Source organism: Hyla sarda, chromosome 5 (assembly GCF_029499605.1).
Source record: "Hyla sarda isolate aHylSar1 chromosome 5, aHylSar1.hap1, whole genome shotgun sequence".
Classification (NCBI taxonomy): Eukaryota; Metazoa; Chordata; class Amphibia; order Anura; family Hylidae; genus Hyla; species Hyla sarda.
The window spans coordinates 375,386,834-375,400,597 of record NC_079193.1 but is presented as its reverse complement, the minus strand read 5'-3'; positions in this window follow the sequence as shown (position 1 = coordinate 375,400,597).

Sequence of the window (13,764 nt, the reverse complement as noted above, 5' to 3'; positions counted from 1 at the left end):
CAAGAATATAACTACTATAATACTGCCCCTATATACAAGAATATACCTACTATAATACTGCCCCTAGATACAAGAATATACCTACTATAATACTGCTCCTATATACAAGAATATAACTACTTTAATACTGCCTCCTATATACAAGAATATAACTACTATAATACTGCCCCTATATACAACAATATAACTACTATAATACTGCTCCTATATACAAGAATATAACTACTATAATACTGCCTCCTATATACAAGAATATAACTACTATAATACTGCTCCTATATACAAGAATATAACTGCTATAATACTGCTCCTATATACAAGAATATAACTGCTATAATACTGCTCCTATATACAAGAATATAACTACTATAATACTGCTCCTATATACAAGAATATAACTACTATAATACTGCTCCCATATACAAGAATATAATTACTATAATACTGCTCCTATATACTAGAGTATAACTACTATAATACTGCCTCCTATATTCAAGAATATAACTACTATAATACTGCTCCTATATACAAGACTATAACTACTATAATACTGCTCCTATATACTAGAGTATAACTACTATAATACTGCTCCTATATACAAGAATATAACTACTATAATACTGCTCCTATATACAAGAATATAACTACTATAATACTGCTCCCATATACAAGAATATAATTACTATAATACTGCTCCTATATACTAGAGTATAACTACTATAATACTGCCTCCTATATTCAAGAATATAACTACTATAATACTGCTCCTATATACAAGAATATAACTACTATAATACTGCTCCTATATACAAGAATATAACTACTATAATACTGCTCCTATATACAAGAATATAACTACTATAATACTGCTCCTATATACAAGAATATAACTACTATAATACTGCTCCTATATACTAGAGTATAACTACTATAATACTGCTCCAATATACTAGAGTATAACTACTATAATACTGCTCCTATATACAAGAATATAACTACTATAATACTGCTCCTATATACAAGAATATAACTACTATAATACTGCTCCTATATACAAGAATATAACTACTATAATACTGCTCCTATATACAAGAATATAACTACTATAATACTGCTCCTATATACTAGAGTATAACTACTATAATACTGCTCCAATATACTAGAGTATAACCACACATATTTGTAAGATTATAGAGGGAGATTCATTAAAACCTGTGTGGAGGAAGAGTGGCGGAGTTGCCCAGAGCAACCAATCAGATTGCGTCTTTTATTTTCCAGTGGCCTTTTTTTTTTAAATGAAGGAAGCGATCTGATTGGTTACTATAGGAAACTGCATCAATCTTCCTCTATACAGGTTTTGATAATTCTCCCTCATAATGATTATATATCCTAAATACAAGAAGATATCTTCACATAAATGTGATGGAGTCTTTTGACGGGGGTTTATAATGGGGGGGGGGTATATTTTCGGGCACGGTTTTGCGTCGTGTAAGCGCACACGTACAGTGAGATCAGTCAGGTGGGAGTGCAGCGCAGTGATTTCTTACAGATCTTTGTGTGGGAATGTAAAGCGCGCTCCAGGCTATGTGAACATTACCGAAGTCTATAATGTATCCTGCACATTTTTTACTTTGTTGATAACCTTGGGGAAGCGATGACGGAACATAAAAGAAACGCGGCTTAAAGCGAAATATCCATCGTTCTGTGATGGTTACGTTCCGCTACAGTAACAAACTATAGAGCTATATCTAGATACTTACTAAAACTTGGTCAGTGACTGGGTGGTCGCATAGCGGGCACATCGTGGTTGATCAGAGCTACGCTACTTGTTTTTAATTTAAAGGGGTACTCCGCTGCTTAGCGTTTGGAACAAAATGTTCTGAACGCTTAGAGACGGCAGCTTGAGACGTCATAGCCCCGCCCCCTGATGACGTCGCACCCCACCTCCTCAATGCAAGTCTATGGGAGGGGGCGTGACTGACGTCACGCCCCCTCCCATAGACTTGCATTGAGGAGGCGGGGCGTGACGTCATGATGGGGCGGTGCTATGACGTCACGAGCAGCCAGCTCTAAGCATTCGGAACATTTTGTTCCAAACGCTGAGCAGCGGAGTACCTCTTTAAAGTAAAATTCTCCATTACTTTACCCAAGGACCTGCCATCTCTCTCTTCCCCACAAGGTGATGTCATGAGGGGGGCGGGGCTATGACGTCACGAGCTCCCAGCGCCGACTCCAGTGTTTGGAACAGTTTGTTTCAAATGCTGAACAGCGGACTACCCCTTTAAGTTCAAGCCTTTGTGATGCTGCATTCACAGTCCTCCAGAGCTGAGATCTCCCCGCTTTATTTGCTTGTTCAATGTGTACGTTCCGTGAAACAGAATGGTAAATGCAGCTGTAGTCTGGGAAAACACGGACGTAAAGATGTGGAATTAAGACTCGAGTAGCTTTCACAAAAAATACTGAAATGTGGCGATCACAAAAACCACCATGACTCTGCGGGGGCGGTGCATGACACCATGAAAAAAATCTCTTAAGTCCCACCCCTGCAGTCCTGGAGTAGTGCCTGTTCTGCTGTATGTAATTATTTTATCATTGTCTTCTGTAACAAGCTTAAAGGGGTACTCTGCTGCTAGACAATGTTATCCCCTATCCAAAGGATAGGGGATAACATGTCTGATTGCGGGGGTCCGGCTGCTGGGGACCCATGCGATCGCCACCGAGGCACCCCAGCCATCCGCTGCACGACTTTGTACTAGCTGTCACTCGCGGGGGTTGGGGGGTCCCAACGTCCGGACCCCTTGCGATCAGACATGTTATCCCCTATATAGGGGCGGAGTACTGCTTAAATGTATCAATTAAAGTGGTATTCCGGTGGAAAACTCAGTTGATTTAAAAAAAATAAAATAAAATCAACAGATTTGTAAGTTACTTTTCTTTAAAAAAAATCTTAGTCCTTCCAGTACTTATTAGCGGCTGTATACTACAGAGGAAATTCTTTTATTTTTGGACACCTTTGTCCATGTCAGGAACTGTACAGAGCAGGAGCAAATCCCCATAACAAATCTCTCTTGCTCTGGACAGTTCCTGTTAAAGAAACCCCTAACATTACTATCAATAGGTCTTCCATGGATCCGTTTACACTGTGGATTGATCCGCGCAAAAAACAAACCTGTTCATTGTTTGCGCAGTATTCCGCGAGCACTGCATTGCCGTCAGTGGTGAATGGTGCAGGGCCACGCTGTCCTACCCCTCAAGGATTTCTCCTACATTACTCAGTGTGAACATACCCTGACAGTTCTAGGAAATCTGCTGCTTCTCCAGCTCTGCAGGGGTTGGACTTAAGTGATTCTTCAGTGCTGTCTACCCTGCCCACGCGGAGCCATGTTGGTCTTTGTGAATCCCTTTTTATTAGAATTTTCCACCTGATTTTGACGGTTCTTCTTCTCCATTGTATGTCTTACACTCCATGGGCCCCCGGGGTTTCCTCGCTTCAGATCTTTCCTGTCTTAAACGTCTCCACTAGTGGAAATATGATGCATTTTGGCTTGGAGCTGGTACACAGGCCTGGCAAGTTCTCCCGAGAGTGAGAGCCAGGAATGCTTTGGCTTCCAGCCCGAAACTATGCTTTTTGGTTTGTCCCACCCTCCGGATGGCTGCCGGAATGTTCCTGCCAAGTACGCTGCAAGGTGTATAATTTTGCGAGCCGTGCGGGAATCGGGGTGGGGGGGAGAAACGGAGGGGGGGGGGGGGGGATCTGTATGTTGCCTCCCGTAGTTTGAGCTGCGATGCTGGAGGTCACTGTGTAATCTGGTTATAAATCCTGCCCCAGTCTGCTGATGGTAGATAAGACGTTCTGTTTGTGTTATTGTTTATGTTACCATTTGGATTGTCTCCTCCTAACCAGCAATTTAATTAAAGGGGTACTCCGGTGGAAAACTTTTTTTTTTTTTTTTTTTTTATTTTTTTTTATTAAGTGAACTGGTGCCAGAAAGTTAAACATATTTGTAAATTATTTCTATAAAAAAAATCTTAATCCTTCCAGGACTTTTTAGCAGCTGTTTGCTACAGAGGAAAATCTTTTTATTTTTTTTATTTTTTAATTTCTTTCTTGTGTTGACCACAGTGCTCTCTGCCGACACCTGATGCCCGTATCAGGAACTGTCCAGAGCAGAAGAAAATCCCCATAGCAAACCTATGCTGCTCTGGACAGTTCCTGACATGGACAGAGGTGTCAGCAGAGAGCGCTGTGGACAAGACAAAAAATAAATTCAAAAAGTAAAGCATTTCCTCTGTAGCATACAGCTGCCAAAAAATACTAAAAGGATTAAGATTTTTTTTTAGAAGTAATTTACAAATCTGTTTAACTTTCTGGCACCAGTTGATTTAAAAAAAAATAAAAAAATTCCACCGGAGTACCCCTTTTCCCAAGTTTTTCCCAAGTGCTTCCTGTCTGCTGTTGTAATTTCCCAACCAGGATGCCTCCAGCTGTTGCAAAACTACAACTCCCTGCATCCAAGCTTGCTAGGAGTTGTAGTTTTACAACCATAATAGTTTTACTACATTGGCGTGCTCGCCAGTAGAAACGTGCAGTAAATATTTTACATGTGAACATTGCCTAAAGGATTGAAATTTTCATAAAACCAGTTAAAGGGATACTCCGAATGGGGGTACATTTTTATTTTTTATTTTAAATGAACTGGTGCCATAAAGTTTAACTGATTTGTAAATTACTTCTATATAAAAATCTTAATCCTTCCAGTACTTATCAGCCTCTGTATGCTCCACAGGAAGTTGTGTAGTTCTTTCCAGTCTGACCACAGTGCTCTCTGCTGACACCTCTGTCCGTGTCAGGAACTGTCCAAAGCAGGAGAGGTTTTTCTATGGGGATTTGCTCCTACTCTGAACAGTTCCTGACACGGACAGAGGTGTCAGCAGAGAGCATTGTGGTCAGACTGGAAAGAACTACACAACTTCCTGTGGAGCATACAGCAGCTGATCAGTACTGGAAGGATTAAGATTTTTAACTATGTAATAACTATGTAATTTACAAATCTGTTTAAATCCAATGGTGCCAGAAAGTTAAAGAGTACCCCTTTAAGGCTATGTTCACACTGTGGAAGATTTGCGGAATATCCGCCTGGAATACATGAGCATGTTCCTCCGGCGTTAGGACTAGAGATGAGCGAACTTACAGTAAATTCGATTCGTCACGAACTTCTCGGCTCGGCAGTTGATGGCTTATCCTGCATAAATTAGTTCAGCTTTCAGGTGCTCCCGTGGGCTGGAAAAGGTGGATACAGTCCTAGGAGACTCTTTCCTAGGACTGTATCCACCTTTTCCAGCCCACCGGGGCACCGGAAAGCTGAACTAATTCATGCAGGATAAGTCATCAACTGTCGAGCCGAGAAGTTCGTGACGAATCGAATTTACTGTAACTTCGCTCATCTCTAGTTAGGACCGCTCGGAAATGCACCATCTTCAATGCATTGCCAAACGGAATCTGCAGAAACAATGAACATGTTTTTATTATTTTTCGGGATTTCTGCGGGAAATGTTTCCGAGCATAATATTTCCACAGAATTCCGCTAGGAAATTCCGTCATGTGAACATGGCCTTAGGGTGCATTCGCATGTACAGTATCCTGCGCAGGATTTGAATTTGCAAACTTCAGTGTGAACTAATTGGCTGAACACAGTGTCTAAACCAGGGTGCCTCCAGCTGTTGCAAAACTACAACTCCCAGCATGCCCGGACAGCCATCGGCTGTCCGGGCATGCTGGGAGTTGTAGTTTTGCAACAGCTGGAGGCACCCTGATTAGGAAACACTGATGTAGGGCTGTCTGGGCATGCTGGGAGTTGTAGTTTTGCAACAGCTGGAGGCACCCTGATTAGGAAACACTGATGTAGGGCTGTCTGGGCATGCTGGGAGTTGTAGCTTTGCAACAGCTGGAGGCACCCTGGTTAGGAAAGACTGATGTAGGGCTGTCTGGACATGCTGGGAGTTGTAGCTTTGCAACAGCTGGAGGCACCCTGGTTAGGAAAGACTGATGTAGGGCTGTCCGGGCATGCTGGGAGTTTTAGTTTTGCAACAGCTGGAGGCATCCTGGTTGGGAAACACTGTAGGGCTGTCTGGGCATGCTGGGAGTTGTAGTTTTACAACATCTGGAGGCACCCTGGTTAGGCAACACTGATCTATGGATTTCTGGGCATGCTGGGAGTTTTAGTTTTGCAACAGCTGGAGGATACCTTTTTGGGAAACACTGAAATAGACCTTGGTGGATAATATTTTGATACTTTGTAACTTCTTTCTTTCCTAGATCCTAACTACTTTTTTTTGTTTTATTGTTTCAGGGAGTTTCAAAGCTTCAAGACGACACATTGGTAGGTAAGTGCATAACCGGGTATATAGATAATTTTTTTTTTTTTAGCTGATTATTTTCGGTTTATTGGTTTTATACATCTTTTATAACGCATTGTGTGTGTTGTTGCTGGAGGCAATTTAATAAGAACTTATTCTCTTTACAGTAAGTTGTGTGGAATATGAGGTCTCTAATCTTGTGGAGTAAGGCCGGGTTCACACTACATTTTTTGCAATACAGTTCCTTAAAAACTGGACTAAACTGTATCAAAACGTGTACAAATTTTAATCCGTATACTTTTTGAAAAATGATGTCGGGTTGCATCAGTTTTTGAGGAAAAATAACGTATACGTTTTTAACTTTTCAGTCCATTATGAATAAAGTTTCACTTGTTTGATTGAAATTCCGAGAAAAAAAACTGTGCAAAGTCAAAAACTGTATGGTGAAATCCGGATGGAACCGTACGCACATATAGTTCTGTATACGGTTTTTCACCCAGACCAAAAACCGTGGTAGGCTACGGTTTTGGGTACTATGGGAAAAAAAACAGACAAAACCGTACAAGACACAGAACGGATGCATCTTTTGGCATATGGTTTTCAATGGAGAGTCAATGAATACGGTTATCAATGGAGAGTCAATGAATATGGTTTTCAATGGAGAGTCAATGAATACGGTTTTCAATACGGTTCCATACGGTTTTACAAATTGAAATTGTATACGGGAACTGTACTGCAAAAACGTGGTGTGAATGCTGCCTTAGAGTATTTTAGCAGAGGTGCGTGTGTTTATCTTTTGGGAGGTCACAAACTATGTGCACAGCAGCACAGAGGGTTTAAAGGGGTACTCCAGTGGAAAACAATTATTATATTTTTTTAAATCAACTGGTGCCAGAAAGTTAAACCGATTTTGTAAATTACTTCTATTAAAAAATCTTAATCTTTCCAGTACTTATCAGCTGCTATATGCTCCACAGGAAGTTCTTTTTTATTTTCTGTCTGACCACCGTGCTCTCTGCTGACACCACTGTCCATTTTAGGAACTGTCCAGAGTAGGGGCAAATGGGGGTTGGGCTGATCTTGTGGCAGGTTACAGACTTGAGTGACATAGTGAAAGGAGCAGGGTCATAGCAGCACAGAGGATTTCTGCAGAGCAGAGGAGGACGTTACATAGCAGAAGCAGTACTGTCATAGAGTATTTCAGGAGAGGAGTGTCTTGTTCTATTATTCTGAGAGCAGTTTTTCCAGCAGCAGAGTGTTTCTGCAGCATGCATATGTTGTGTGGTGACACACCGGGATCTACATAGTGGAAGCAGCAGGGTCTTCCAGCAGCACAGAGTATTTCAGGAGATTTGTGATATTTCATTCTGAGAGTTGTATTTTCAGCAGCACAGAGTATTTAAAGCGTACCTGTCAGATCCCACAAAAAAAAAAAATCTAATCCTGACCATGTACATCTACTTGCTTTACCTCTGTCACCTATATTTATTATTAAAATACCACTTTTCATTAGCTCAGTGTTAGAGGGGGCTTGTCCCTCCTTGTGGGAGGGGGTAGGGCCTTTGTAGTGGGAGGTGTGTGGAGGGAGGGGGCATGTCCCTCCTTGTGTTGGGCTGGGAGGGGCGTGTCCCTCCTTGTGGTGGTGGGAGGGGGCGTTTTCCTCCTTGTGGTGGTGGGAGGTGTGTGGTGGCAGGGGGCGTGTCCCTCCTTGTGGTGGTGGGAGGGGGCGTTTTCCTCCTTGTGGTGGTGGGAGGTGTGTGGTGGCAGGGGGCGTGTCCCTCCTTGTGGTGGTGGGAGGGGAGCGTTTTCCTCCTTGTGGTGGTGGGAGGTGTGTGGAGGGAGGGGGCGTGTCCCTCCTTGTCTTGGGCTGGGAGGGGCGTGTCCCTCCTTGTGTTGGGCTGGGAGGGGCGTGTCCCTCTTTGTGGTGGTGGGAGGTGTGTGGTGGCAGGGAGCGTGTCCCTCCTTGTGGTGGTGAGAGGGGGCGTTTTCCTCCTTGTGGTGGTGGGAGGTGTGTGGAGGGAGGGGGCGTGTCCCTCCTAGTGTTGGGCTGGGAGGGGCGTGTCCCTCCTTGTGGTGGTGGGAGGTGTGTGGTGGCAGGGGGCGTGTCCCTCCTTGTGGTGGTGGGAGGGGGCGTTTTCCTCCTTGTGGTGGTGGGAGGTGTGTGGAGGGAGGGGGCGTGTCCCTCCTTGTGTTGGGCTGGGAGGGGCGTGTCCCTCCTTGTGGTGGTGGGAGGTGTGTGGTGGCAGGGGGCGTGTCCCTCCTTGTGGTGGGAGATGATTGGTGTGTGGCAGCCTTGTCCATGACTCATCTCTTGTCCATGTCTCATGGACAAGCCTAATACTGCTGCGGGACTGTTAAGTGTCCCATTCGGCATGGGCAACTCTAGTGGTGGGATTTTAAGGGGATGTTTTCTTAATTAAATATTCATCTCTTGAATTTTCCATCACCAACAACATATAAAACGTTTTTGGATCTGACAGCGCTCATTTAAGGTGAGGAGTGTTATTTCATTCTGAGAGCAGCACAGAGATCCATTATTCTGCCACCTTATTTACTCCTCCGTTAACAGTCCGGTGTTTTCTGCGCTGATCCCTGAATGCTCCGTAGAGACGTCAGCCTGATATAAACGCATTTCGAGCTCCCATTCTGCACCTCTGCCGGTATCCTTGGTGAGAACCTCTTCCGCATGTTCCCTCAGACGGGGAGAGCGCGTTCTTGTACCTTTTCACATCACGTTGCTAAATGCATCAATTTGCAGTAACGCTGGAACATTGTGTTTCCGAGGAGCGTGAGCCGCTTCGCCTAAGAATAAAACGCTGCGTAGTGTTTATGCAAATCGCCTTCTTTTCTGCCAGGGCTAAATTATTCTAGTTTATATTTCATATATTTTTATTTTACTTTTGGCAGTAAAAAAAAATATATAATTCTGTCCTGTTGTGACTTGTGACCTTATTCCTGGTGGGTACGGAGCGGGCGCAGGGATCATCAAAGCACAGCCGTATCCCATGACCCCATGTGTGCCCTTATCCCTCAGTGATGTCATAGGAGCCCCATGGGCACTCGGGGGCCTCTCCTGCTACAAACAAGCTCCAGACCAGGCGGCCATTTATTATCACTTAGATATTAGAGGTTTTAGATGAAACCACTTCTATAAGATCAGGATATTATTACTTTCGGGTCAGGAGGAGTTTAGCAGAATATTAGATACTTGGTTGCTGTTCTTTTCTTATATTTAATGCTTTTCAGCCACTAACCCCATATTAAAGGGGTACTCTGCTGGAAAACATTTTTATTTATTTTTTTATTTTATTTTTTTAATCAACCGGTGCCAGAAAGTTAAGCAGATTTGTAAATTGCTTCTATTTAAAAATCTTAATCCTTCCAGTACTGATCAGCTGCTGTATGCTCCACAGGAAGTTGTTTTCTTTATGAATTTCCTTTGTCTGACCACAGTGCTCTCTGCTGACACCTCTGTCCATGTCAGGAACTGTTCAGAGTAGGAGCAAATCCCCTTAGCAAACCTTTCCTGCTCTGGACAGTTCCTGACATGGACAAAGGTGTCAGCAGAGAGCACTGTGGTCAGACTGGAAAGAACTACATAAGTTCCTGTGGAGCATACAGCAGCTGATACATACTGGAAGGGTTAAGTTTTTTTTTTAAAGAGTAATTTACAAATCTGTTTAACTTTCTGGCACCAGTTTATTTAAAAAAAATAATAATCTGGTATCAGTTGATTTAAAACAAAAAGTGTTTTTCAGTGGAGTACCCCCTTTAAAGGGGGTACTCTGCCCCTAGACATCTTGTCCCCTATCCAAAGGATAGAGCAGTGTATCCCAACCAGGGTGCCTCCAGGTATTGCAAAACTACAACTCCCAGCATGCCTGGACAGCCTTTGGCTGTCCAGGCATTCTGGGAGTTGTAGTTTTGCAACACCTGGAGGCACCCTGGTTGGGAAACACTGGGATAGAGGATAAGATGTCTGATCAACAGGGGTCGCCGCTGGGACACCCTCCAGTTTTGGAGAGGGGATAAGATGTCTAGGGGCAGAGTACCCCTGTAATACTTCCCAATCCTACTGTTTATCAGACTCATAGAAATCCTGCATAGGAAGCAAAGTATTCTCCTGCTGATGTGTTTCAGATGAGGGTGGAGCTTTATCAAAGAGGTGGGGCCTAAAGGGGTCGGCCATTTATATTTTATTTATTTACCACGGGATAGGTGTTAAATGTGACTGCTGGTGATCTGACTGCTGAAACCCCCAGCAGAACGATCAGTGACCCTTGTGGATGGAATTTTGGGGACCCTCTCTCCTAGATTTCTGGGAGTCCTTCCAGTCTAGTCCTCAGTGATCACATATCATTTATCCTTTGCATTAGTAATACTGTACATATTGTTATAGTTTACAAAAAAAGAAGGTTGCAGCAGCACTCTTGTCAAAAAAATGGAGGCTCTTAGGGCACTTTTTCATCAAAACGTGTCCCCCATCCACCAAGCGGAGGTGGCCTCATTTCGGATGGTACCCTAACGCTCATTTCCCTCACCTCTGCTGGGCATATGGCCTCTGACTGGGTGACATGCAGGATCCACTATCAATTTAATAAAAACCTCCTGTGAATAGGGAGGGTTGCACTGCTACAGAGGGTGCTGCTTCCCCTAAATTGCACAGCAAAAACAAAATAAAAATAGAAAAATAGCCAGCACAGCTACCGAATACATGGGTGCACGCTGCTGTGGCAAATACTAAGTATACAAAAAAATACTGCACTCCTCACATTATCTGTATTTGTGTTTTGCTTCTGACAAGTCAGAGGGGGGAGGCTCCTGCTGCAGGACAGTAAGGAGGAGGAGGACGACATTGATGGTCTCCTTGGATCTCTCTCTAATTCTTAGATTTAATTGAAATATGGGACATAAAAATATCAAAAGAAAAGAGTATTAGGCCGGGTTCACACCACGTTTTTGCAATACAGTTCCCGTATCAGATTTTTGATGAAAAAAAATGGATTCCTCAAAACCGGACTAAACTGTATCAAAACGGGTGTACAAATTTTAATCCATATACGGTTTGAAAAATGATGTCCGGATGCATTCGTTTTTTAAATTTTTTTTAAAGGTATACATTTTTAACTTTTCACTCCATTATGAATAAAGTTTCACTTGTTTGATTGAAATTCCAAGAAAAAAACCTGTGCAAAGTCAAAAATCATATGGTGAAATCCGGATGGAACCGTACGCACAGACTTCTGTACAGTTCCCATTGACTCCCATGTTAAAAAAAACAAAAAAAAACTTATACGTTTCAATACGGTTTTTCACCCAGACCAAAAAAAGTGGTAGGTTATGGATTTGGGTACGGGGAAAAAAACTGAAACCGTACAGGATGCAAAACTTCCTGAAATTGAAAACGTATACGGGAACTGTACTGCAAAAATGTACACTTTTTTGCAATACAGTTCCTGTATCAGGTTTTTGATTTAAAAAAAAAAAAAACGGATTCCTCAAAACCGGACTAAACTGTATCAAAACGTGTACAAATATTAATCCGTATACGGTTTGAAAAATGATGTCCGGTTGCATCAGTTTTTTAAGAAAAAACATACACGTTTTTAACTTTTCAATCCATTATGAATAAAGTTTCACTTGTTTGATTGAAATTCCAAGAAGAAAAAAAACTGTGCAAAGTCGAAAACCGTATGGAACCGTACGCACATACGGTTCCCATTGACTCCCATGTTTAAAAAAAAAAAAAAAAAAAAATACGGTTTAATACGGTTTTTCACCTGGACCAAAAACCGTGGTAGGCTACCATTTGCTGTCCTGAAAAAAAAAACGTATGGTTAGAAAAACTGAGACAACCGTATACATTATGGTGCATACAGTTTTGAACAGGAAGTCTGTACGGTTTTCTGTACGTTGCATACATTTTTTTTTATTTTTTTTTTTTGTGAAACTGTATAGCAAAATTGCAGTGTGAATGAACCCAGGCATACAGGGAGTTGTAGTTTTGCAACAGCTGGAGACTCCCTTTTTGGAAAATACAGTGGCAAACATCGGAATACTATTGATCTGTGCGTCCAGCATAGCCAAAGACAAGATGGGAACAGAGCCTGGTGTGGAATGCGACCAACTCCCCTCGCCCTTCCTTCCTGGGTCACACACACCACAAAGGGCATTTTAGGCTGTGATTTCCAGCGCGGCGGCTGTGTCCTCCTCTAGTATTTACACGTACCAGAAGGACGTCCGTGTGCTCCCCTTCCTAGTAATGCAGGGTGGTCCCTCTGATTAAAACCTTCTCCGCACATTCTTGACAGGCAGAACAATGACTCTCTGTGGAGGTTTTGCATTAATGTGCTCCTCCGCTGACATGGCGGCTGCTACGCTATTCTGCTAAATCTGGCGGGTCGCTATAGCATGGCTGATGATTTGGTTGCCTGGTAATCCAGTGCTGCGATATAGGAGAGGTGGGGGGGGGGGGGCGCAGGTGGAGCAGGGAGAACAGATTCGGAAATTCCATGGGTTTTCATTGATACCAGATTAGACCGGGTTAAGGCTACATTTCGGCAACGCTATTGTGTGCGACAAAGAAAAACAGATATGCGGTGTCAGAATGGGAAATGTTTTATTGCTGTATGTTATACATTTTTTTTTCCTATGAAACAAATGCATTTAACCAGTTTTACCTAACCAGCGTGCCTCCAGCTGTTGCAAAACTACAACTCCCAGCATGCCCGGACAGCCGTTGGCTGTCCGGGCATGCAGGGAGTTGTAGTTTTGCAACAGCTGGAGGCACACTGATTGAACAATACTGCTCTAGGCTGTCAGGGCATGCTAGGAGTTGTAGTTCTGCAACAGCTGGAGGCACACTGGTTGGGGGGGAAAAGTGTTGTAGGCTGCCGGGGCATGTTGGGGGTTATAGTTTTGCAACTGCTGGAGGCACACTGATAGAAAAATACTGCTCAAGGCTCTCAGGGCATGCTAAGAATTGTAGTTTTGCAACAGCTGGGGGCACACTGGTTAGGAAATACTGCTCTAGGCTGCTAGGGTATGCTGGGGGTTTTAGTTTTGCAACAGCTGGGGGCACCCTGGTTGGGAAATACTGCTCTATGCTGTCACGGCATGCTGGGAGTTGTAGTTTTGCAACAGCTGGAGGCACACAGGTTTTGAAATAGTGTTGTAGGCTTCCAGGGAATGCTGGGGGTTATAGCTATTCAACAGCTGGAGCCACAGACTTTGGAAATACTCCTTTATTTTGTCCGGACATGCTTAGACTTGTAGTTTTGCAACAGCTGGAGGTCCACAGTTAGACCACTGACCTAGAAGCAGCCTCTACTAAGTAAGAGCGCCTCCTGCTGGCTGCTCGTGGCTGCCTGGGATCATATGGCTGCAAACTGAGCAAAAATCCTACCA